General features: G+C 45.8%; 10 non-coding genes and 1 pseudogene across 10 annotated transcripts; all 11 read left to right on the forward strand.

Annotated features, from left to right (window-relative positions):
• The first annotated feature begins 711 nt into the window (after nt 1-711).
• LOC130307711 (U2 spliceosomal RNA) lies at nt 712-902 on the forward strand. Its single transcript, XR_008856871.1, has one exon. It is a non-coding gene; the product is annotated as a U2 spliceosomal RNA (small nuclear RNA).
• A 2,094-nt stretch (nt 903-2,996) lies between these two features.
• On the forward strand, nt 2,997-3,187 carry LOC130307785 (U2 spliceosomal RNA). The gene has a single exon (XR_008856944.1). It is a non-coding gene; the product is annotated as a U2 spliceosomal RNA (small nuclear RNA).
• A 2,741-nt stretch (nt 3,188-5,928) lies between these two features.
• Nucleotides 5,929-6,119, forward strand: LOC130307712 (U2 spliceosomal RNA). Its single transcript, XR_008856872.1, has one exon. It is a non-coding gene; the product is annotated as a U2 spliceosomal RNA (small nuclear RNA).
• Nucleotides 6,120-8,215: 2,096 nt separating this feature from the next.
• Nucleotides 8,216-8,406, forward strand: LOC130307713 (U2 spliceosomal RNA). Its single transcript, XR_008856873.1, has one exon. It is a non-coding gene; the product is annotated as a U2 spliceosomal RNA (small nuclear RNA).
• Nucleotides 8,407-10,497: 2,091 nt separating this feature from the next.
• On the forward strand, nt 10,498-10,688 carry LOC130307747 (U2 spliceosomal RNA). Its single transcript, XR_008856906.1, has one exon. It is a non-coding gene; the product is annotated as a U2 spliceosomal RNA (small nuclear RNA).
• A 2,085-nt stretch (nt 10,689-12,773) lies between these two features.
• LOC130307714 (U2 spliceosomal RNA) lies at nt 12,774-12,964 on the forward strand. Its single transcript, XR_008856874.1, has one exon. It is a non-coding gene; the product is annotated as a U2 spliceosomal RNA (small nuclear RNA).
• Nucleotides 12,965-15,043: 2,079 nt separating this feature from the next.
• Nucleotides 15,044-15,234, forward strand: LOC130307715 (U2 spliceosomal RNA). The gene has a single exon (XR_008856875.1). It is a non-coding gene; the product is annotated as a U2 spliceosomal RNA (small nuclear RNA).
• Nucleotides 15,235-17,314: 2,080 nt separating this feature from the next.
• LOC130307817 (U2 spliceosomal RNA) lies at nt 17,315-17,444 on the forward strand (annotated as a pseudogene).
• Nucleotides 17,445-18,893: 1,449 nt separating this feature from the next.
• On the forward strand, nt 18,894-19,078 carry LOC130307808 (U2 spliceosomal RNA). The gene has a single exon (XR_008856964.1). It is a non-coding gene; the product is annotated as a U2 spliceosomal RNA (small nuclear RNA).
• Nucleotides 19,079-21,168: 2,090 nt separating this feature from the next.
• On the forward strand, nt 21,169-21,359 carry LOC130307716 (U2 spliceosomal RNA). The gene has a single exon (XR_008856876.1). It is a non-coding gene; the product is annotated as a U2 spliceosomal RNA (small nuclear RNA).
• A 2,094-nt stretch (nt 21,360-23,453) lies between these two features.
• On the forward strand, nt 23,454-23,644 carry LOC130307717 (U2 spliceosomal RNA). Its single transcript, XR_008856877.1, has one exon. It is a non-coding gene; the product is annotated as a U2 spliceosomal RNA (small nuclear RNA).
• Nucleotides 23,645-25,715: the final 2,071 nt, after the last annotated feature.

Below are 25,715 nucleotides of genomic sequence, written 5' to 3' on the forward strand. Positions count from 1 at the left end.
GGAGCTGTTTGGTGATGTCGTCTATTATGGCCTTCATAGAAGCAACAGGAGATTGTTGCATCCATCTAGAACCCTCAGAACTACAGTGCTATGATGTCACTCACTTCCACAGGCCTTGCAGAGTGTAAACAACAACAACCCAGCTTTGTTGTGTATGTAACCATAGGGATTTGTGATGTCACCTAGAACCTTCACAGCAGCGACAGCTTTATGAGGAGCATCAGCACTGCTCTGCCTGAGCAGAACCATCACCGCCATAGGTTGTCAAATAACCCGGGTTTAACCCACACAGGTAAGTCCAATGGGGTGCAGGCATGTCCTCTATGCTTACAGCTTCCCGTGGGTGTTGGTTTGATACCGTTTGGGGACAGCCAAGGAGGCATCTGCAGGCAACAAAGGTAGGTGTGTGCTTGTGTGTGTGTTTCCTATGCAGATCCTAAGCCCAGTGTCACATGCAAGTAGGAGGAGTAAGAAGGGTTCCTGGCAAATCCGGGTTATGGATTGCATTTAAAAAGGCCCCGTGGGAGTGCAATGGGCCCCTGTCTTGCTGCTTAGCAATAATGGTATGGGTTTAGGTTCTGCTGTGTGTACTGGTGGTTGACTGCCCCCCAGCCCAGAGTGTGCATGGAAAATTGTCTGGCAGCCTCCCTGACAGCAAGCAGTGATAGTGCCCATGAAGGGCACCTTGTTGGGCCCGCCCCTTTCACGGTTATCGCTTCTCGGCCTTTTGGCTAAGATCAAGTGTAGTATCTGTTCTTATCAGTTTAATATCTGATACGTCCCCTATCTGGGGACCATATATTAAATGGATTTTTGAGAACGGGGGCCGATTTCGAAGCTTGCTTCCGTCGCCCTATGCATTGACCCGATATGGCAGTATCTTCGGGTACAGTGCACCACCCCCTTACAGGGTTAAAAAGAAAGATTCCTACTTTCATTGCTACCTGCTTGCTGGCTAGCCAGCTAGCCAGCCCTGTGGGCCTTGCTGCTGCTGCAGCCAAAAAACAAAAGGTGGTGCTGCTGCTGCTTCTGCTGCTTCTGCTTCTGCTTGTGTCTGGCCGCTGTTGGAGCGTCCAGGCACAGGACTTCTGCTGCTGCTGACTAAATGGCCTCCTTAATTGGATCATTTGAGTAGCCAGCACACCTGTGCAGGTAGGGCATGACATGATAGGCAGCTGCCTTGATAGCGGGTGGGTGCTGAATGTTCCTAATTGACAAAATAAGATTAATGCTTATGAAGAAATATAAAATCTCATCCCTTCCCCAATATCGCGCCACACCCCTACCCCTTAATTCCCTGGTTGAACTTGATGGACATATGTCTTTTTTCGACCGTACTAACTATGTAACTATGTAACATAACATGGGGGGGGGGGGGGGGGTCTCCTGGCTGTTCACACAGGTGTGTCATTGCTGTACATTGACCATGCATTGCTTCTGTGGTATTGCAAAGGCAAAGACAAATGCTTCCAGCCATCCATTGCACTAATGGATTGGTCATCAGCTGGCTGTCTATGTCCCGCATCAATATAGACCAAAGTACAGAGGGTTAGGCTATGCTATTGTGCACCTACCTGATGCATCAGAAGGTGCGAGGCCCTTGCTAAATTCTGTGCACAGACTTTGAGATCTATACTTTAGACTGTATCTAAACCTGCTCCAACATGGACTGACATTCTGGCCTACTTTCAGCCGATGCGACTTGTCTGTCGCTGAACAGTCGCTTTTTATGTATTCAGCACCTATGTATAATGTTGTAAAAATGCTCTAGAAGCTAAAGTCGCAGAAATGTCACACATATTTGGCCTGCAACTTTCTGTGCGACAAATTCAGACAGGAAAAATCAGTATAAATCCTTAGAAAATTATCCCCCAGTGTCTCCATCTGCTGGCGGTATTGAATAAGCATTGCTGCACTGATGGGGTATGCATTAGACGAAAAAAAAGAAGAAAAAGAAGAATAATACGCCCAGAAAAGAGGCGAAAAGGAGAAAAACGTAAAAAAACGTGAAAAAAAAGTAAGAGGAAGAGAAGGGAAAAAAAGGTGGAAATGGGTTTAAAAGTGATTTCGGCGGAGAAATATATATATATATATATATATATATATATATATATATATATATACGCGCACACACACACATATATATAAACGTATTCTCCGTTGAGATATTGCAGCCGCTGCTGTGTCCAGGCCCAGGAGCCTTAGCACTGTGCTGTGATGTCACTCAATACCACTGACATCACTAGGTGTAAACAACATCTCTCCTTTGCTGTGTATGTGACTATGGAGCTGTTTGGTGATGTCGTCTATTATGGCCTTCATAGAAGCAACAGGAGATTGTTGCATCCATCTAGAACCCTCAGAACTACAGTGCTATGATGTCACTCACTTCCACAGGCCTTGCAGAGTGTAAACAACAACAACCCAGCTTTGTTGTGTATGTAACCATAGGGATTTGTGATGTCACCTAGAACCTTCACAGCAGCGACAGCTTTATGAGGAGCATCAGCACTGCTCTGCCTGAGCAGAACCATCACCGCCATAGGTTGTCAAATAACCCGGGTTTAACCCACACAGGTAAGTCCAATGGGGTGCAGGCATGTCCTCTATGCTTACAGCTTCCCGTGGGTGTTGGTTTGATACCGTTTGGGGACAGCCAAGGAGGCATCTGCAGGCAACAAAGGTAGGTGTGTGCTTGTGTGTGTGTTTCCTATGCAGATCCTAAGCCCAGTGTCACATGCAAGTAGGAGGAGTAAGAAGGGTTCCTGGCAAATCCGGGTTATGGATTGCATTTAAAAAGGCCCCGTGGGAGTGCAATGGGCCCCTGTCTTGCTGCTTAGCAATAATGGTATGGGTTTAGGTTCTGCTGTGTGTACTGGTGGTTGACTGCCCCCCAGCCCAGAGTGTGCATGAAAAATTTTCTGGCAGCCTCCCTGACAGCAAGCAGTGATAGTGCCCATGAAGGGGACCTTGTTGGGCCCGCCCCTTTCACGGTTATCGCTTCTCGGCCTTTTGGCTAAGATCAAGTGTAGTATCTGTTCTTATCAGTTTAATATCTGATACGTCCCCTATCTGGGGACCATATATTAAATGGATTTTTGAGAACGGGGGCCGATTTCGAAGCTTGCTTCCGTCGCCCTATGCATTGACCAGATATGGCAGTATCTTCGGGTACAGTGCACCACCCCCTTACAGGGTTAAAAAGAAAGATTCCTACTTTCATTGCTACCTGCTTGCTGGCTAGCCAGCTAGCCAGCCCTGTGGGCCTTGCTGCTGCTGCAGCCAAAAAACAAAAGGTGGTGCTGCTGCTGCTTCTGCTGCTTCTGCTTCTGCTTGTGTCTGGCCGCTGTTGGAGCGTCCAGGCACAGGACTTCTGCTGCTGCTGACTAAATGGCCTCCTTAATTGGATCATTTGAGTAGCCAGCACACCTGTGCAGGTAGGGCATGACATGATAGGCAGCTGCCTTGATAGCGGGTGGGTGCTGAATGTTCCTAATTGACAAAATAAGATTAATGCTTATGAAGAAATATAAAATCTCATCCCTTCCCCAATATCGCGCCACACCCCTACCCCTTAATTCCCTGGTTGAACTTGATGGACATATGTCTTTTTTCGACCGTACTAACTATGTAACTATGTAACATAACATGGGGGGGGGGGGGGGGTCTCCTGGCTGTTCACACAGGTGTGTCATTGCTGTACATTGACCATGCATTGCTTCTGTGGTATTGCAAAGGCAAAGACAAATGCTTCCAGCCATCCATTGCACTAATGGATTGGTCATCAGCTGGCTGTCTATGTCCCGCATCAATATAGACCAAAGTACAGAGGGTTAGGCTATGCTATTGTGCACCTACCTGATGCATCAGAAGGTGCGAGGCCCTTGCTAAATTCTGTGCACAGACTTTGAGATCTATACTTTAGACTGTATCTAAACCTGCTCCAACATGGACTGACATTCTGGCCTACTTTCAGCCGATGCGACTTGTCTGTCGCTGAACAGTCGCTTTTTATGTATTCAGCACCTATGTATAATGTTGTAAAAATGCTCTAGAAGCTAAAGTCGCAGAAATGTCACACATATTTGGCCTGCAACTTTCTGTGCGACAAATTCAGACAGGAAAAATCAGTATAAATCCTTAGAAAATTATCCCCCAGTGTCTCCATCTGCTGGCGGTATTGAATAAGCATTGCTGCACTGATGGGGTATGCATTAGACGAAAAAAAAGAAGAAAAAGAAGAATAATACGCCCAGAAAAGAGGCGAAAAGGAGAAAAACGTAAAAAAACGTGAAAAAAAAGTAAGAGGAAGAGAAGGGAAAAAAAGGTGGAAATGGGTTTAAAAGTGATTTCGGCGGAGAAATATATATATATATATATATATATATATATATATATATACGCGCGCACACACACACACATATATATAAACGTATTCTCCGTTGAGATATTGCAGCCGCTGCTGTGTCCAGGCCCAGGAGCCTTAGCACTGTGCTGTGATGTCACTCAATACCACTGACATCACTAGGTGTAAACAACATCTCTCCTTTGCTGTGTATGTGACTATGGAGCTGTAGGGATTTGTGATGTCACCTAGAACCTTCACAGCAGCGACAGCTTTATGAGGAGCATCAGCACTGCTCTGCCTGAGCAGAACCATCACCGCCATAGGTTGTCAAATAACCCGGGTTTAACCCACACAGGTAAGTCCAATGGGGTGCAGGCATGTCCTCTATGCTTACAGCTTCCCGTGGGTGTTGGTTTGATAGGAAAAATCAGTATAAATCCTTAGAAAATTATCCCCCAGTGTCTCCATCTGCTGGCGGTATTGAATAAGCATTGCTGCACTGATGGGGTATGCATTAGACGAAAAAAAAGAAGAAAAAGAAGAATAATACGCCCAGAAAAGAGGCGAAAAGGAGAAAAACGTAAAAAAACGTGAAAAAAAAGTAAGAGGAAGAGAAGGGAAAAAAAGGTGGAAATGGGTTTAAAAGTGATTTCGGCGGAGAAATATATATATATATATATATATATATATATATATATATATATATACGCGCACACACACACACATATATAAACGTATTCTCCGTTGAGATATTGCAGCCGCTGCTGTGTCCAGGCCCAGGAGCCTTAGCACTGTGCTGTGATGTCACTCAATACCACTGACATCACTAGGTGTAAACAACATCTCTCCTTTGCTGTGTATGTGACTATGGAGCTGTTTGGTGATGTCGTCTATTATGGCCTTCATAGAAGCAACAGGAGATTGTTGCATCCATCTAGAACCCTCAGAACTACAGTGCTATGATGTCACTCACTTCCACAGGCCTTGCAGAGTGTAAACAACAACAACCCAGCTTTGTTGTGTATGTAACCATAGGGATTTGTGATGTCACCTAGAACCTTCACAGCAGCGACAGCTTTATGAGGAGCATCAGCACTGCTCTGCCTGAGCAGAACCATCACCGCCATAGGTTGTCAAATAACCCGGGTTTAACCCACACAGGTAAGTCCAATGGGGTGCAGGCATGTCCTCTATGCTTACAGCTTCCCGTGGGTGTTGGTTTGATACCGTTTGGGGACAGCCAAGGAGGCATCTGCAGGCAACAAAGGTAGGTGTGTGCTTGTGTGTGTGTTTCCTATGCAGATCCTAAGCCCAGTGTCACATGCAAGTAGGAGGAGTAAGAAGGGTTCCTGGCAAATCCGGGTTATGGATTGCATTTAAAAAGGCCCCGTGGGAGTGCAATGGGCCCCTGTCTTGCTGCTTAGCAATAATGGTATGGGTTTAGGTTCTGCTGTGTGTACTGGTGGTTGACTGCCCCCCAGCCCAGAGTGTGCATGGAAAATTGTCTGGCAGCCTCCCTGACAGCAAGCAGTGATAGTGCCCATGAAGGGCACCTTGTTGGGCCCGCCCCTTTCACAGTTATCGCTTCTCGGCCTTTTGGCTAAGATCAAGTGTAGTATCTGTTCTTATCAGTTTAATATCTGATACGTCCCCTATCTGGGGACCATATATTAAATGGATTTTTGAGAACGGGGGCCGATTTCGAAGCTTGCTTCCGTCGCCCTATGCATTGACCCGATATGGCAGTATCTTCGGGTACAGTGCACCACCCCCTTACAGGGTTAAAAAGAAAGATTCCTACTTTCATTGCTACCTGCTTGCTGGCTAGCCAGCTAGCCAGCCCTGTGGGCCTTGCTGCTGCTGCAGCCAAAAAACAAAAGGTGGTGCTGCTGCTGCTTCTGCTGCTTCTGCTTCTGCTTGTGTCTGGCCGCTGTTGGAGCGTCCAGGCACAGGACTTCTGCTGCTGCTGACTAAATGGCCTCCTTAATTGGATCATTTGAGTAGCCAGCACACCTGTGCAGGTAGGGCATGACATGATAGGCAGCTGCCTTGATAGCGGGTGGGTGCTGAATGTTCCTAATTGACAAAATAAGATTAATGCTTATGAAGAAATATAAAATCTCATCCCTTCCCCAATATCGCGCCACACCCCTACCCCTTAATTCCCTGGTTGAACTTGATGGACATATGTCTTTTTTCGACCGTACTAACTATGTAACTATGTAACATAACATGGGGGGGGGGGGGGGGGTCTCCTGGCTGTTCACACAGGTGTGTCATTGCTGTACATTGACCATGCATTGCTTCTGTGGTATTGCAAAGGCAAAGACAAATGCTTCCAGCCATCCATTGCACTAATGGATTGGTCATCAGCTGGCTGTCTATGTCCCGCATCAATATAGACCAAAGTACAGAGGGTTAGGCTATGCTATTGTGCACCTACCTGATGCATCAGAAGGTGCGAGGCCCTTGCTAAATTCTGTGCACAGACTTTGAGATCTATACTTTAGACTGTATCTAAACCTGCTCCAACATGGACTGACATTCTGGCCTACTTTCAGCCGATGCGACTTGTCTGTCGCTGAACAGTCGCTTTTTATGTATTCAGCACCTATGTATAATGTTGTAAAAATGCTCTAGAAGCTAAAGTCGCAGAAATGTCACACATATTTGGCCTGCAACTTTCTGTGCGACAAATTCAGACAGGAAAAATCAGTATAAATCCTTAGAAAATTATCCCCCAGTGTCTCCATCTGCTGGCGGTATTGAATAAGCATTGCTGCACTGATGGGGTATGCATTAGACGAAAAAAAAGAAGAAAAAGAAGAATAATACGCCCAGAAAAGAGGCGAAAAGGAGAAAAACGTAAAAAAACGTGAAAAAAAAGTAAGAGGAAGAGAAGGGAAAAAAAGGTGGAAATGGGTTTAAAAGTGATTTCGGCGGAGAAATATATATATATATATATATATATATATATATATATATATATATATACGCGCACACACACACATATATATAAACGTATTCTCCGTTGAGATATTGCAGCCGCTGCTGTGTCCAGGCCCAGGAGCCTTAGCACTGTGCTGTGATGTCACTCAATACCACTGACATCACTAGGTGTAAACAACATCTCTCCTTTGCTGTGTATGTGACTATGGAGCTGTTTGGTGATGTCGTCTATTATGGCCTTCATAGAAGCAACAGGAGATTGTTGCATCCATCTAGAACCCTCAGAACTACAGTGCTATGATGTCACTCACTTCCACAGGCCTTGCAGAGTGTAAACAACAACAACCCAGCTTTGTTGTGTATGTAACCATAGGGATTTGTGATGTCACCTAGAACCTTCACAGCAGCGACAGCTTTATGAGGAGCATCAGCACTGCTCTGCCTGAGCAGAACCATCACCGCCATAGGTTGTCAAATAACCCGGGTTTAACCCACACAGGTAAGTCCAATGGGGTGCAGGCATGTCCTCTATGCTTACAGCTTCCCGTGGGTGTTGGTTTGATACCGTTTGGGGACAGCCAAGGAGGCATCTGCAGGCAACAAAGGTAGGTGTGTGCTTGTGTGTGTGTTTCCTATGCAGATCCTAAGCCCAGTGTCACATGCAAGTAGGAGGAGTAAGAAGGGTTCCTGGCAAATCCGGGTTATGGATTGCATTTAAAAAGGCCCCGTGGGAGTGCAATGGGCCCCTGTCTTGCTGCTTAGCAATAATGGTATGGGTTTAGGTTCTGCTGTGTGTACTGGTGGTTGACTGCCCCCCAGCCCAGAGTGTGCATGGAAAATTGTCTGGCAGCCTCCCTGACAGCAAGCAGTGATAGTGCCCATGAAGGGCACCTTGTTGGGCCCGCCCCTTTCACGGTTATCGCTTCTCGGCCTTTTGGCTAAGATCAAGTGTAGTATCTGTTCTTATCAGTTTAATATCTGATACGTCCCCTATCTGGGGACCATATATTAAATGGATTTTTGAGAACGGGGGCCGATTTCGAAGCTTGCTTCCGTCGCCCTATGCATTGACCCGATATGGCAGTATCTTCGGGTACAGTGCACCACCCCCTTACAGGGTTAAAAAGAAAGATTCCTACTTTCATTGCTACCTGCTTGCTGGCTAGCCAGCTAGCCAGCCCTGTGGGCCTTGCTGCTGCTGCAGCCAAAAAACAAAAGGTGGTGCTGCTGCTGCTTCTGCTGCTTCTGCTTCTGCTTGTGTCTGGCCGCTGTTGGAGCGTCCAGGCACAGGACTTCTGCTGCTGCTGACTAAATGGCCTCCTTAATTGGATCATTTGAGTAGCCAGCACACCTGTGCAGGTAGGGCATGACATGATAGGCAGCTGCCTTGATAGCGGGTGGGTGCTGAATGTTCCTAATTGACAAAATAAGATTAATGCTTATGAAGAAATATAAAATCTCATCCCTTCCCCAATATCGCGCCACACCCCTACCCCTTAATTCCCTGGTTGAACTTGATGGACATATGTCTTTTTTCGACCGTACTAACTATGTAACTATGTAACATAACATGGGGGGGGGGGGTCTCCTGGCTGTTCACACAGGTGTGTCATTGCTGTACATTGACCATGCATTGCTTCTGTGGTATTGCAAAGGCAAAGACAAATGCTTCCAGCCATCCATTGCACTAATGGATTGGTCATCAGCTGGCTGTCTATGTCCCGCATCAATATAGACCAAAGTACAGAGGGTTAGGCTATGCTATTGTGCACCTACCTGATGCATCAGAAGGTGCGAGGCCCTTGCTAAATTCTGTGCACAGACTTTGAGATCTATACTTTAGACTGTATCTAAACCTGCTCCAACATGGACTGACATTCTGGCCTACTTTCAGCCGATGCGACTTGTCTGTCGCTGAACAGTCGCTTTTTATGTATTCAGCACCTATGTATAATGTTGTAAAAATGCTCTAGAAGCTAAAGTCGCAGAAATGTCACACATATTTGGCCTGCAACTTTCTGTGCGACAAATTCAGACAGGAAAAATCAGTATAAATCCTTAGAAAATTATCCCCCAGTGTCTCCATCTGCTGGCGGTATTGAATAAGCATTGCTGCACTGATGGGGTATGCATTAGACAAAAAAAAAGAAGAAAAAGAAGAATAATACGCCCAGAAAAGAGGCGAAAAGGAGAAAAACGTAAAAAAACGTGAAAAAAAAGTAAGAGGAAGAGAAGGGAAAAAAAGGTGGAAATGGGTTTAAAAGTGATTTCGGCGGAGAAATATATATATATATATATATATATATATATATATATATATATATACACGCGCACACACACACATATATATAAACGTATTCTCCGTTGAGATATTGCAGCCGCTGCTGTGTCCAGGCCCAGGAGCCTTAGCACTGTGCTGTGATGTCACTCAATACCACTGACATCACTAGGTGTAAACAACATCTCTCCTTTGCTGTGTATGTGACTATGGAGCTGTTTGGTGATGTCGTCTATTATGGCCTTCATAGAAGCAACAGGAGATTGTTGCATCCATCTAGAACCCTCAGAACTACAGTGCTATGATGTCACTCACTTCCACAGGCCTTGCAGAGTGTAAACAACAACAACCCAGCTTTGTTGTGTATGTAACCATAGGGATTTGTGATGTCACCTAGAACCTTCACAGCAGCGACAGCTTTATGAGGAGCATCAGCACTGCTCTGCCTGAGCAGAACCATCACCGCCATAGGTTGTCAAATAACCCGGGTTTAACCCACACAGGTAAGTCCAATGGGGTGCAGGCATGTCCTCTATGCTTACAGCTTCCCGTGGGTGTTGGTTTGATACCGTTTGGGGACAGCCAAGGAGGCATCTGCAGGCAACAAAGGTAGGTGTGTGCTTGTGTGTGTGTTTCCTATGCAGATCCTAAGCCCAGTGTCACATGCAAGTAGGAGGAGTAAGAAGGGTTCCTGGCAAATCCGGGTTATGGATTGCATTTAAAAAGGCCCCGTGGGAGTGCAATGGGCCCCTGTCTTGCTGCTTAGCAATAATGGTATGGGTTTAGGTTCTGCTGTGTGTACTGGTGGTTGACTGCCCCCCAGCCCAGAGTGTGCATGGAAAATTGTCTGGCAGCCTCCCTGACAGCAAGCAGTGATAGTGCCCATGAAGGGCACCTTGTTGGGCCCGCCCCTTTCACGGTTATCGCTTCTCGGCCTTTTGGCTAAGATCAAGTGTAGTATCTGTTCTTATCAGTTTAATATCTGATACGTCCCCTATCTGGGGACCATATATTAAATGGATTTTTGAGAACGGGGGCCGATTTCGAAGCTTGCTTCTGTCGCCCTATGCATTGACCCGATATGGCAGTATCTTCGGGTACAGTGCACCACCCCCTTACAGGGTTAAAAAGAAAGATTCCTACTTTCATTGCTACCTGCTTGCTGGCTAGCCAGCTAGCCAGCCCTGTGGGCCTTGCTGCTGCTGCAGCCAAAAAACAAAAGGTGGTGCTGCTGCTGCTTCTGCTGCTTCTGCTTCTGCTTGTGTCTGGCCGCTGTTGGAGCGTCCAGGCACAGGACTTCTGCTGCTGCTGACTAAATGGCCTCCTTAATTGGATCATTTGAGTAGCCAGCACACCTGTGCAGGTAGGGCATGACATGATAGGCAGCTGCCTTGATAGCGGGTGGGTGCTGAATGTTCCTAATTGACAAAATAAGATTAATGCTTATGAAGAAATATAAAATCTCATCCCTTCCCCAATATCGCGCCACACCCCTACCCCTTAATTCCCTGGTTGAACTTGATGGACATATGTCTTTTTTCGACCGTACTAACTATGTCACTATGTAACATAACATGGGGGGGGGGGGTCTCCTGGCTGTTCACACAGGTGTGTCATTGCTGTACATTGACCATGCATTGCTTCTGTGGTATTGCAAAGGCAAAGACAAATGCTTCCAGCCATCCATTGCACTAATGGATTGGTCATCAGCTGGCTGTCTATGTCCCGCATCAATATAGACCAAAGTACAGAGGGTTAGGCTATGCTATTGTGCACCTACCTGATGCATCAGAAGGTGCGAGGCCCTTGCTAAATTCTGTGCACAGACTTTGAGATCTATACTTTAGACTGTATCTAAACCTGCTCCAACATGGACTGACATTCTGGCCTACTTTCAGCCGATGCGACTTGTCTGTCGCTGAACAGTCGCTTTTTATGTATTCAGCACCTATGTATAATGTTGTAAAAATGCTCTAGAAGCTAAAGTCGCAGAAATGTCACACATATTTGGCCTGCAACTTTCTGTGCGACAAATTCAGACAGGAAAAATCAGTATAAATCCTTAGAAAATTATCCCCCAGTGTCTCCATCTGCTGGCGGTATTGAATAAGCATTGCTGCACTGATGGGGTATGCATTAGACGAAAAAAAAGAAGAAAAAGAAGAATAATACGCCCAGAAAAGAGGCGAAAAGGAGAAAAACGTAAAAAAACGTGAAAAAAAAGTAAGAGGAAGAGAAGGGAAAAAAAGGTGGAAATAGGTTTAAAAGTGATTTCGGCGGAGAAATATATATATATATATATATATATATATATATATATATATACGCGCACACACACACATATATATAAACGTATTCTCCGTTGAGATATTGCAGCCGCTGCTGTGTCCAGGCCCAGGAGCCTTAGCACTGTGCTGTGATGTCACTCAATACCACTGACATCACTAGGTGTAAACAACATCTCTCCTTTGCTGTGTATGTGACTATGGAGCTGTTTGGTGATGTCGTCTATTATGGCCTTCATAGAAGCAACAGGAGATTGTTGCATCCATCTAGAACCCTCAGAACTACAGTGCTATGATGTCACTCACTTCCACAGGCCTTGCAGAGTGTAAACAACAACAACCCAGCTTTGTTGTGTATGTAACCATAGGGATTTGTGATGTCACCTAGAACCTTCACAGCAGCGACAGCTTTATGAGGAGCATCAGCACTGCTCTGCCTGAGCAGAACCATCACCGCCATAGGTTGTCAAATAACCCGGGTTTAACCCACACAGGTAAGTCCAATGGGGTGCAGGCATGTCCTCTATGCTTACAGCTTCCCGTGGGTGTTGGTTTGATACCGTTTGGGGACAGCCAAGGAGGCATCTGCAGGCAACAAAGGTAGGTGTGTGCTTGTGTGTGTGTTTCCTATGCAGATCCTAAGCCCAGTGTCACATGCAAGTAGGAGGAGTAAGAAGGGTTCCTGGCAAATCCGGGTTATGGATTGCATTTAAAAAGGCCCCGTGGGAGTGCAATGGGCCCCTGTCTTGCTGCTTAGCAATAATGGTATGGGTTTAGGTTCTGCTGTGTGTACTGGTGGTTGACTGCCCCCCAGCCCAGAGTGTGCATGAAAAATTTTCTGGCAGCCTCCCTGACAGCAAGCAGTGATAGTGCCCATGAAGGGGACCTTGTTGGGCCCGCCCCTTTCACGGTTATCGCTTCTCGGCCTTTTGGCTAAGATCAAGTGTAGTATCTGTTCTTATCAGTTTAATATCTGATACGTCCCCTATCTGGGGACCATATATTAAATGGATTTTTGAGAACGGGGGCCGATTTCGAAGCTTGCTTCCGTCGCCCTATGCATTGACCCGATATGGCAGTATCTTCGGGTACAGTGCACCACCCCCTTACAGGGTTAAAAAGAAAGATTCCTACTTTCATTGCTACCTGCTTGCTGGCTAGCCAGCTAGCCAGCCCTGTGGGCCTTGCTGCTGCTGCAGCCAAAAAACAAAAGGTGGTGCTGCTGCTGCTTCTGCTTCTGCTTGTGTCTGGCCGCTGTTGGAGCGTCCAGGCACAGGACTTCTGCTGCTGCTGACTAAATGGCCTCCTTAATTGGATCATTTGAGTAGCCAGCACACCTGTGCAGGTAGGGCATGACATGATAGGCAGCTGCCTTGATAGCGGGTGGGTGCTGAATGTTCCTAATTGACAAAATAAGATTAATGCTTATGAAGAAATATAAAATCTCATCCCTTCCCCAATATCGCGCCACACCCCTACCCCTTAATTCCCTGGTTGAACTTGATGGACATATGTCTTTTTTCGACCGTACTAACTATGTAACTATGTAACATAACATGGGGGGGGGGGGGGGTCTCCTGGCTGTTCACACAGGTGTGTCATTGCTGTACATTGACCATGCATTGCTTCTGTGGTATTGCAAAGGCAAAGACAAATGCTTCCAGCCATCCATTGCACTAATGGATTGGTCATCAGCTGGCTGTCTATGTCCCGCATCAATATAGACCAAAGTACAGAGGGTTAGGCTATGCTATTGTGCACCTACCTGATGCATCAGAAGGTGCGAGGCCCTTGCTAAATTCTGTGCACAGACTTTGAGATCTATACTTTAGACTGTATCTAAACCTGCTCCAACATGGACTGACATTCTGGCCTACTTTCAGCCGATGCGACTTGTCTGTCGCTGAACAGTCGCTTTTTATGTATTCAGCACCTATGTATAATGTTGTAAAAATGCTCTAGAAGCTAAAGTCGCAGAAATGTCACACATATTTGGCCTGCAACTTTCTGTGCGACAAATTCAGACAGGAAAAATCAGTATAAATCCTTAGAAAATTATCCCCCAGTGTCTCCATCTGCTGGCGGTATTGAATAAGCATTGCTGCACTGATGGGGTATGCATTAGACGAAAAAAAAGAAGAAAAAGAAGAATAATACGCCCAGAAAAGAGGCGAAAAGGAGAAAAACGTGAAAAAAAAGTAAGAGGAAGAGAAGGGAAAAAAAGGTGGAAATGGGTTTAAAAGTGATTTCGGCGGAGAAATATATATATATATATATATATATATATATATATATATATATATATATACACGCGCACACACACACATATATATAAACGTATTCTCCGTTGAGATATTGCAGCCGCTGCTGTGTCCAGGCCCAGGAGCCTTAGCACTGTGCTGTGATGTCACTCAATACCACTGACATCACTAGGTGTAAACAACATCTCTCCTTTGCTGTGTATGTGACTATGGAGCTGTTTGGTGATGTCGTCTATTATGGCCTTCATAGAAGCAACAGGAGATTGTTGCATCCATCTAGAACCCTCAGAACTACAGTGCTATGATGTCACTCACTTCCACAGGCCTTGCAGAGTGTAAACAACAACAACCCAGCTTTGTTGTGTATGTAACCATAGGGATTTGTGATGTCACCTAGAACCTTCACAGCAGCGACAGCTTTATGAGGAGCATCAGCACTGCTCTGCCTGAGCAGAACCATCACCGCCATAGGTTGTCAAATAACCCGGGTTTAACCCACACAGGTAAGTCCAATGGGGTGCAGGCATGTCCTCTATGCTTACAGCTTCCCGTGGGTGTTGGTTTGATACCGTTTGGGGACAGCCAAGGAGGCATCTGCAGGCAACAAAGGTAGGTGTGTGCTTGTGTGTGTGTTTCCTATGCAGATCCTAAGCCCAGTGTCACATGCAAGTAGGAGGAGTAAGAAGGGTTCCTGGCAAATCCGGGTTATGGATTGCATTTAAAAAGGCCCCGTGGGAGTGCAATGGGCCCCTGTCTTGCTGCTTAGCAATAATGGTATGGGTTTAGGTTCTGCTGTGTGTACTGGTGGTTGACTGCCCCCCAGCCCAGAGTGTGCATGGAAAATTGTCTGGCAGCCTCCCTGACAGCAAGCAGTGATAGTGCCCATGAAGGGCACCTTGTTGGGCCCGCCCCTTTCACGGTTATCGCTTCTCGGCCTTTTGGCTAAGATCAAGTGTAGTATCTGTTCTTATCAGTTTAATATCTGATACGTCCCCTATCTGGGGACCATATATTAAATGGATTTTTGAGAACGGGGGCCGATTTCGAAGCTTGCTTCCGTCGCCCTATGCATTGACCCGATATGGCAGTATCTTCGGGTACAGTGCACCACCCCCTTACAGGGTTAAAAAGAAAGATTCCTACTTTCATTGCTACCTGCTTGCTGGCTAGCCAGCTAGCCAGCCCTGTGGGCCTTGCTGCTGCTGCAGCCAAAAAACAAAAGGTGGTGCTGCTGCTGCTTCTGCTGCTTCTGCTTCTGCTTGTGTCTGGCCGCTGTTGGAGCGTCCAGGCACAGGACTTCTGCTGCTGCTGACTAAATGGCCTCCTTAATTGGATCATTTGAGTAGCCAGCACACCTGTGCAGGTAGGGCATGACATGATAGGCAGCTGCCTTGATAGCGGGTGGGTGCTGAATGTTCCTAATTGACAAAATAAGATTAATGCTTATGAAGAAATATAAAATCTCATCCCTTCCCCAATATCGCGCCACACCCCTACCCCTTAATTCCCTGGTTGAACTTGATGGACATATGTCTTTTTTCGACCGTACTAACTATGTAACTATGTAACATAACATGGGGGGGGGGGGGGTCTCCTGGCTGTTCACACAGGTGTGTCATTGCTGTACATTGACCATGCATTGCTTCTGTGGTATTGCAAAGGCAAAGACAAATGCTTCCAGCCATCCATTGCACTAATGGATTGGTCATCAGCTGGCTGTCTATGTCCCGCATCAATATAGACCAAAGTACAGAGGGTTAGGCTATGCTATTGTGCACCTACCTGATGCATCAGAAGGTGCGAGGCCCTTGCTAAATTCTGTGCACAGACTTTGAGATCTATACTTTAGACTGTATCTAAACCTGCTCCAACATGGACTGACATTCTGGCCTACTTTCAGCCGATGCGACTTGTCTGTCGCTGAACAGTCGCTTTTTATGTATTCAGCACCTATGTATAATGTTGTAAAAATGCTCTAGAAGCTAAAGTCGCAGAAATGTCACACATATTTGGCCTGCAACTTTCTGTGCGAAAATTCAGACAGGAAAAATCAGTATAAATCCTTAGAAAATTATCCCCCAGTGTCTCCATCTGCTGGCGGTATTGAATAAGCATTGCTGCACTGATGGGGTATGCATTAGACGAAAAAAAAGAAGAAAAAGAAGAATAATACGCCCAGAAAAGAGGCGAAAAGGAGAAAAACGTAAAAAAACGTGAAAAAAAAGTAAGAGGAAGAGAAGGGAAAAAAAGGTGGAAATGGGTTTAAAAGTGATTTCGGCGGAGAAATATATATATATATATATATATATATATATATATACGCGCACACACACACATATATATAAACGTATTCTCCGTTGAGATATTGCAGCCGCTGCTGTGTCCAGGCCCAGGAGCCTTAGCACTGTGCTGTGATGTCACTCAATACCACTGACATCACTAGGTGTAAACAACATCTCTCCTTTGCTGTGTATGTGACTATGGAGCTGTTTGGTGATGTCGTCTATTATGGCCTTCATAGAAGCAACAGGAGATTGTTGCATCCATCTAGAACCCTCAGAACTACAGTGCTATGATGTCACTCACTTCCACAGGCCTTGCAGAGTGTAAACAACAACAACCCAGCTTTGTTGTGTATGTAACCATAGGGATTTGTGATGTCACCTAGAACCTTCACAGCAGCGACAGCTTTATGAGGAGCATCAGCACTGCTCTGCCTGAGCAGAACCATCACCGCCATAGGTTGTCAAATAACCCGGGTTTAACCCACACAGGTAAGTCCAATGGGGTGCAGGCATGTCCTCTATGCTTACAGCTTCCCGTGGGTGTTGGTTTGATACCGTTTGGGGACAGCCAAGGAGGCATCTGCAGGCAACAAAGGTAGGTGTGTGCTTGTGTGTGTGTTTCCTATGCAGATCCTAAGCCCAGTGTCACATGCAAGTAGGAGGAGTAAGAAGGGTTCCTGGCAAATCCGGGTTATGGATTGCATTTAAAAAGGCCCCGTGGGAGTGCAATGGGCCCCTGTCTTGCTGCTTAGCAATAATGGTATGGGTTTAGGTTCTGCTGTGTGTACTGGTGGTTGACTGCCCCCCAGCCCAGAGTGTGCATGGAAAATTGTCTGGCAGCCTCCCTGACAGCAAGCAGTGATAGTGCCCATGAAGGGCACCTTGTTGGGCCCGCCCCTTTCACGGTTATCGCTTCTCGGCCTTTTGGCTAAGATCAAGTGTAGTATCTGTTTGCTTGATCTGGCTGGAAGGTGCCCGGGGTACCCGCTCCTTTTCCCTGGGGGATCGTCCCATCTATATGGTGGGACTAAACCCCCTTGCTGACATCAGGGTTGCGGCTTAGTCCCCGGGCAACGAGGAGCGATCACTACCTACCTGCCTGCAGTAGGGGAGGTGTTTTTTCTGCGATGGAGGAGGCTGGCAAGAAAGAAGAGCCTGCCGGAGGTGTACCTAGCTACGCCAGACTACGAAATGGAGTCCGAATTACTCTTTTGGATGCTGGAAAGAAGGAGAGAGGTTTATTCTTCGTGGTGGAGGAGATTTTGTTCCAGCTTTTTGAGCTGAGGAAGGACCAGATATTATCGATGCTGGAATTTCCAAGAAGTGGAGTCTATGATGTGGTTCTGGTTTCGGAGGAGGACTATGGTGTGTTCTGCAATAAAGCATTGCTGTGGAAGTCGCACCCTAAGTTGGGAGGGGTAGAGATTACTCCCCATTTCCCGACTCGGGAAAGACTTATAACTGTGAGGATGTACAGTCCGTATATCACAGAAGAAGAGATTGTTCTGTTCCTTTCTAGATTCTGTGAGGAGGTGAAGCCAAAAGGCAAGATCTATAATCAATATGGACTTTGGACGACAAAGTGGAAATTTCAAGTGAAGTTTCAGAAAACACCTGATGGAAAGCTAATTTATCCCCCAGGGTGTTTTAAGATTGGCCCAGTAAATGGGGACCTGTTCTTTTCAGGCATGGACGACTTTTGTCGAAAGTGTAAAAGGTATGGCCATAGGAAAGATTTTTGTGATATTGTTTGGTGCTATAAATGCCAAGAAGAAGGCCATGAGCCAGAAGCATGTAAGGTGAAGAAAAAGTGTCATCTATGTGGTGATGAGGGACACCTGGCAGTAATGTGTCCTAAGAAGAAGAAGAAGAAAAAGGAGGTTATGAAACGAAGTAGGGAGGAGGAAACTGATGTGAGGGAAGAACCTGAAGAGGAGGAAACTCCAACCAGGAAAGTGATGGAGGAGAAGAAAAGGAAAGAAAATGAAGAAGAATATGTATCGGTAGAGTATGGAGGCTCTCTTGATGTTGTCTTCAAGAGTGTGTCAAAAAAAGAAAAAAAAGCCTTTGACGAGGATTTGGGAAATCTGAAAGAAAGATTGGGAATCAAAGTCAATGAAGCAAGGGATAAAGTCTATTGTTCCTTTCACGCAGATATAGATAGATTTGTGGAAACATACAAGGTTCCAGCGTGGCTGGCGATTCCAGCCAAAAGTGAGATGCTGAGTGGATCTATAACTTGTGGTTTCTTAGACTTCTTGATGGTCTTTGCATGGAGAAGAGGAATGACATTTGGGTAATTTTTCTTTAAGAAATTATAGAATTATAGTATGGTTAGTTTTGGTTTGATAATTTTTTTATGTTTTAAATATGGTTTCTTTTATTGTTTAAAAAAAAATAAAAAAAAAAGAGATAAAGAAATAAAGAAAAACGGGTTTTCCTGATGATGAACAAAAAATCAAGCTCAAATAAGATCTTAGAGCTCTGATGGAGTTCTGAGGGTTAACTAAAAAAAAAAATCTGTTCTTATCAGTTTAATATCTGATACGTCCCCTATCTGGGGACCATATATTAAATGGATTTTTGAGAACGGGGGCCGATTTCGAAGCTTGCTTCCGTCGCCCTATGCATTGACCCGATATGGCAGTATCTTCGGGTACAGTGCACCACCCCCTTACAGGGTTAAAAAGAAAGATTCCTACTTTCATTGCTACCTGCTTGCTGGCTAGCCAGCTAGCCAGCCCTGTGGGCCTTGCTGCTGCTGCAGCCAAAAAACAAAAGGTGGTGATGCTGCTGCTTCTGCTGCTTCTGCTTCTGCTTGTGTCTGGCCGCTGTTGGAGCGTCCAGGCACAGGACTTCTGCTGCTGCTGACTAAATGGCCTCCTTAATTGGATCATTTGAGTAGCCAGCACACCTGTGCAGGTAGGGCATGACATGATAGGCAGCTGCCTTGATAGCGGGTGGGTGCTGAATGTTCCTAATTGACAAAATAAGATTAATGCTTATGAAGAAATATAAAATCTCATCCCTTCCCCAATATCGCGCCACACCCCTACCCCTTAATTCCCTGGTTGAACTTGATGGACATATGTCTTTTTTCGACCGTACTAACTATGTAACTATGTAACATAACATGGGGGGGGGGGGGGTCTCCTGGCTGTTCACACAGGTGTGTCATTGCTGTACATTGACCATGCATTGCTTCTGTGGTATTGCAAGGGCAAAGACAAATGCTTCCAGCCATCCATTGCACTAATGGATTGGTCATCAGCTGGTTGTCTATGTCCCGCATCAATATAGACCAAAGTACAGAGGGTTAGGCTATGCTATTGTGCACCTACCTGATGCATCAGAAGGTGCGAGGCCCTTGCTAAATTCTGTGCACAGACTTTGAGATCTATACTTTAGACTGTATCTAAACCTGCTCCAACATGGACTGACATTCTGGCCTACTTTCAGCCGATGCGACTTGTCTGTCGCTGAACAGTCGCTTTTTATGTATTCAGCACCTATGTATAATGTTGTAAAAATGCTCTAGAAGCTAAAGTCGCAGAAATGTCACACATATTTGGCCTGCAACTTTCTGTGCGACAAATTCAGACAGGAAAAATCAGTATAAATCCTTAGAAAATTATCCCCCAGTGTCTCCATCTGCTGGCGGTATTGAATAAGCATTGCTGCACTGATGGGGTATGCATTAGACGAAAAAAAAGAAGAAAAAGAAGAAGAATACGCCCAGAAAAGAGGCGAAAAGTAGAAAAACGTAAAAAAACGTGAAAAAAAAAGTAAGAGGAAGAGAAGGGAAAAAAAGGTGGAAATGGGTTTAAAAGTGATTTCGGCGGAGAAATATATATATATATATATATATATATATATATATATATATATACGCGCACACACACACATATATATAAACGTATTCTCCGTTGAGATATTGCAGCCGCTGCTGTGTCCAGGCCCAGGAGCCTTAGCACTGTGCTGTGATGTCACTCAATACCACTGACATCACTAGGTGTAAACAACATCTCTCCTTTGCTGTGTATGTGACTATGGAGCTGTTTGGTGATGTCGTCTATTATGGCCTTCATAGAAGCAACAGGAGATTGTTGCATCCATCTAGAACCCTCAGAACTACAGTGCTATGATGTCACTCACTTCCACAGGCCTTGCAGAGTGTAAACAACAACAACCCAGCTTTGTTGTGTATGTAACCATAGGGATTTGTGATGTCACCTAGAACCTTCACAGCAGCGACAGCTTTATGAGGAGCATCAGCACTGCTCTGCCTGAGCAGAACCATCACCGCCATAGGTTGTCAAATAACCCGGGTTTAACCCACACAGGTAAGTCCAATGGGGTGCAGGCATGTCCTCTATGCTTACAGCTTCCCGTGGGTGTTGGTTTGATACCGTTTGGGGACAGCCAAGGAGGCATCTGCAGGCAACAAAGGTAGGTGTGTGCTTGTGTGTGTGTTTCCTATGCAGATCCTAAGCCCAGTGTCACATGCAAGTAGGAGGAGTAAGAAGGGTTCCTGGCAAATCCGGGTTATGGATTGCATTTAAAAAGGCCCCGTGGGAGTGCAATGGGCCCCTGTCTTGCTGCTTAGCAATAATGGTATGGGTTTAGGTTCTGCTGTGTGTACTGGTGGTTGACTGCCCCCCAGCCCAGAGTGTGCATGGAAAATTGTCTGGCAGCCTCCCTGACAGCAAGCAGTGATAGTGCCCATGAAGGGCACCTTGTTGGGCCCGCCCCTTTCACGGTTATCGCTTCTCGGCCTTTTGGCTAAGATCAAGTGTAGTATCTGTTCTTATCAGTTTAATATCTGATACGTCCCCTATCTGGGGACCATATATTAAATGGATTTTTGAGAACGGGGGCCGATTTCGAAGCTTGCTTCCGTCGCCCTATGCATTGACCCGATATGGCAGTATCTTCGGGTACAGTGCACCACCCCCTTACAGGGTTAAAAAGAAAGATTCCTACTTTCATTGCTACCTGCTTGCTGGCTAGCCAGCTAGCCAGCCCTGTGGGCCTTGCTGCTGCTGCAGCCAAAAAACAAAAGGTGGTGCTGCTGCTGCTTCTGCTGCTTCTGCTTCTGCTTGTGTCTGGCCGCTGTTGGAGCGTCCAGGCACAGGACTTCTGCTGCTGCTGACTAAATGGCCTCCTTAATTGGATCATTTGAGTAGCCAGCACACCTGTGCAGGTAGGGCATGACATGATAGGCAGCTGCCTTGATAGCGGGTGGGTGCTGAATGTTCCTAATTGACAAAATAAGATTAATGCTTATGAAGAAATATAAAATCTCATCCCTTCCCCAATATCGCGCCACACCCCTACCCCTTAATTCCCTGGTTGAACTTGATGGACATATGTCTTTTTTCGACCGTACTAACTATGTAACTATGTAACATAACATGGGGGGGGGGGGGTCTCCTGGCTGTTCACACAGGTGTGTCATTGCTGTACATTGACCATGCATTGCTTCTGTGGTATTGCAAAGGCAAAGACAAATGCTTCCAGCCATCCATTGCACACTAATGGATTGGTCATCAGCTGGCTGTCTATGTCCCGCATCAATATAGACCAAAGTACAGAGGGTTAGGCTATGCTATTGTGCACCTACCTGATGCATCAGAAGGTGCGAGGCCCTTGCTAAATTCTGTGCACAGACTTTGAGATCTATACTTTAGACTGTATCTAAACCTGCTCCAACATGGACTGACATTCTGGCCTACTTTCAGCCGATGTGACTTGTCTGTCGCTGAACAGTTGCTTTTTATGTATTCAGCACCTATGTATAATGTTGTAAAAATGCTCTAGAAGCTAAAGTCGCAGAAATGTCACACATATTTGGCCTGCAACTTTCTGTGCGACAAATTCAGACAGGAAAAATCAGTATAAATCCTTAGAAAATTATCCCCCAGTGTCTCCATCTGCTGGCGGTATTGAATAAGCATTGCTGCACTGATGGGGTATGCATTAGACGAAAAAAAAGAAGAAAAAGAAGAATAATACGCCCAGAAAAGAGGCGAAAAGGAGAAAAACGTAAAAAAACGTGAAAAAAAAGTAAGAGGAAGAGAAGGGAAAGAAAGGTGGAAATGGGTTTAAAAGTGATTTCGGCGGAGAAATATATATATATATATATATATATATATATATATATATATATATATACGCGCACACACACACATATATATAAACGTATTCTCCGTTGAGATATTGCAGCCGCTGCTGTGTCCAGGCCCAGGAGCCTTAGCACTGTGCTGTGATGTCACTCAATACCACTGACATCACTAGGTGTAAACAACATCTCTCCTTTGCTGTGTATGTGACTATGGAGCTGTTTGGTGATGTCGTCTATTATGGCCTTCATAGAAGCAACAGGAGATTGTTGCATCCATCTAGAACCCTCAGAACTACAGTGCTATGATGTCACTCACTTCCACAGGCCTTGCAGAGTGTAAACAACAACAACCCAGCTTTGTTGTGTATGTAACCATAGGGATTTGTGATGTCACCTAGAACCTTCACAGCAGCGACAGCTTTATGAGGAGCATCAGCACTGCTCTGCCTGAGCAGAACCATCACCGCCATAGGTTGTCAAATAACCCGGGTTTAACCCACACAGGTAAGTCCAATGGGGTGCAGGCATGTCCTCTATGCTTACAGCTTCCCGTGGGTGTTGGTTTGATACCGTTTGGGGACAGCCAAGGAGGCATCTGCAGGCAACAAAGGTAGGTGTGTGCTTGTGTGTGTGTTTCCTATGCAGATCCTAAGCCCAGTGTCACATGCAAGTAGGAGGAGTAAGAAGGGTTCCTGGCAAATCCGGGTTATGGATTGGATTTAAAAAGGCCCCGTGGGAGTGCAATGGGCCCCTGTCTTGCTGCTTAGCAATAATGGTATGGGTTTAGGTTCTGCTGTGTGTACTGGTGGTTGACTGCCCCCCAGCCCAGAGTGTGCATGGAAAATTGTCTGGCAGCCTCCCTGACAGCAAGCAGTGATAGTGCCCATGAAGGGCACCTTGTTGGGCCCGCCCCTTTCACGGTTATCGCTTCTCGGCCTTTTGGCTAAGATCAAGTGTAGTATCTGTTCTTATCAGTTTAATATCTGATACGTCCCCTATCTGGGGACCATATATTAAATGGATTTTTGAGAACGGGGGCCGATTTCGAAGCTTGCTTCCGTCGCCCTATGCATTGACCCGATATGGCAGTATCTTCGGGTACAGTGCACCACCCCCTTACAGGGTTAAAAAGAAAGATTCCTACTTTCATTGCTACCTGCTTGCTGGCTAGCCAGCTAGCCAGCCCTGTGGGCCTTGCTGCTGCTGCAGCCAAAAAACAAAAGGTGGTGCTTCTGCTGCTTCTGCTTCTGCTTGTGTCTGGCCACTGTTGGAGCGTCCAGGCACAGGACTTCTGCTGCTGCTGACTAAATGGCCTCCTTAATTGGATCATTTGAGTAGCCAGCACACCTGTGCAGGTAGGGCATGACATGATAGGCAGCTGCCTTGATAGCGGGTGGGTGCTGAATGTTCCTAATTGACAAAATAAGATTAATGCTTATGAAGAAATATAAAATCTCATCCCTTCCCCAATATCGCGCCACACCCCTACCCCTTAATTCCCTGGTTGAACTTGATGGACATATGTCTTTTTTCGACCGTACTAACTATGTAACTATGTAACATAACATGGGGGGGGGGGGGGGGGGTCTCCTGGCTGTTCACACAGGTGTGTCATTGCTGTACATTGACCATGCATTGCTTCTGTGGTATTGCAAAGGCAAAGACAAATGCTTCCAGCCATCCATTGCACTAATGGATTGGTCATCAGCTGGCTGTCTATGTCCCGCATCAATATAGACCAAAGTACAGAGGGTTAGGCTATGCTATTGTGCACCTACCTGATGCATCAGAAGGTGCGAGGCCCTTGCTAAATTCTGTGCACAGACTTTGAGATCTATACTTTAGACTGTATCTAAACCTGCTCCAACATGGACTGACATTCTGGCCTACTTTCAGCCGATGCGACTTGTCTGTCGCTGAACAGTCGCTTTTTATGTATTCAGCACCTATGTATAATGTTGTAAAAATGCTCTAGAAGCTAAAGTCGCAGAAATGTCACACATATTTGGCCTGCAACTTTCTGTGCGACAAATTCAGACAGGAAAAATCTGTATAAATCCTTAGAAAATTATCCCCCAGTGTCTCCATCTGCTGGCGGTATTGAATAAGCATTGCTGCACTGATGGGGTATGCATTAGACGAAAAAAAAGAAGAAAAAGAAGAATAATACGCCCAGAAAAGAGGCGAAAAGGAGAAAAACGTAAAAAAACGTGAAAAAAAAGTAAGAGGAAGAGAAGGGAAAAAAAGGTGGAAATGGGTTTAAAAGTGATTTCGGCGGAGAAATATATATATATATATATATATATATATATATATATATATATATATATATATACGCGCACACACACACATATATATAAACGTATTCTCCGTTGAGATATTGCAGCCGCTGCTGTGTCCAGGCCCAGGAGCCTTAGCACTGTGCTGTGATGTCACTCAATACCACTGACATCACTAGGTGTAAACAACATCTCTCCTTTGCTGTGTATGTGACTATGGAGCTGTTTGGTGATGTCGTCTATTATGGCCTTCATAGAAGCAACAGGAGATTGTTGCATCCATCTAGAACCCTCAGAACTACAGTGCTATGATGTCACTCACTTCCACAGGCCTTGCAGAGTGTAAACAACAACAACCCAGCTTTGTTGTGTATGTAACCATAGGGATTTGTGATGTCACCTAGAACCTTCACAGCAGCGACAGCTTTATGAGGAGCATCAGCACTGCTCTGCCTGAGCAGAACCATCACCGCCATAGGTTGTCAAATAACCCGGGTTTAACCCACACAGGTAAGTCCAATGGGGTGCAGGCATGTCCTCTATGCTTACAGCTTCCCGTGGGTGTTGGTTTGATACCGTTTGGGGACAGCCAAGGAGGCATCTGCAGGCAACAAAGGTAGGTGTGTGCTTGTGTGTGTGTTTCCTATGCAGATCCTAAGCCCAGTGTCACATGCAAGTAGGAGGAGTAAGAAGGGTTCCTGGCAAATCCGGGTTATGGATTGCATTTAAAAAGGCCCCGTGGGAGTGCAATGGGCCCCTGTCTTGCTGCTTAGCAATAATGGTATGGGTTTAGGTTCTGCTGTGTGTACTGGTGGTTGACTGCCCCCCAGCCCAGAGTGTGCATGGAAAATTGTCTGGCAGCCTCCCTGACAGCAAGCAGTGATAGTGCCCATGAAGGGCACCTTG

The sequence above is a fragment of the Hyla sarda genome, unplaced genomic scaffold (genome assembly GCF_029499605.1).
Source record: "Hyla sarda isolate aHylSar1 unplaced genomic scaffold, aHylSar1.hap1 scaffold_144, whole genome shotgun sequence".
In the NCBI taxonomy this organism is placed as follows: domain Eukaryota; kingdom Metazoa; phylum Chordata; class Amphibia; order Anura; family Hylidae; genus Hyla; species Hyla sarda.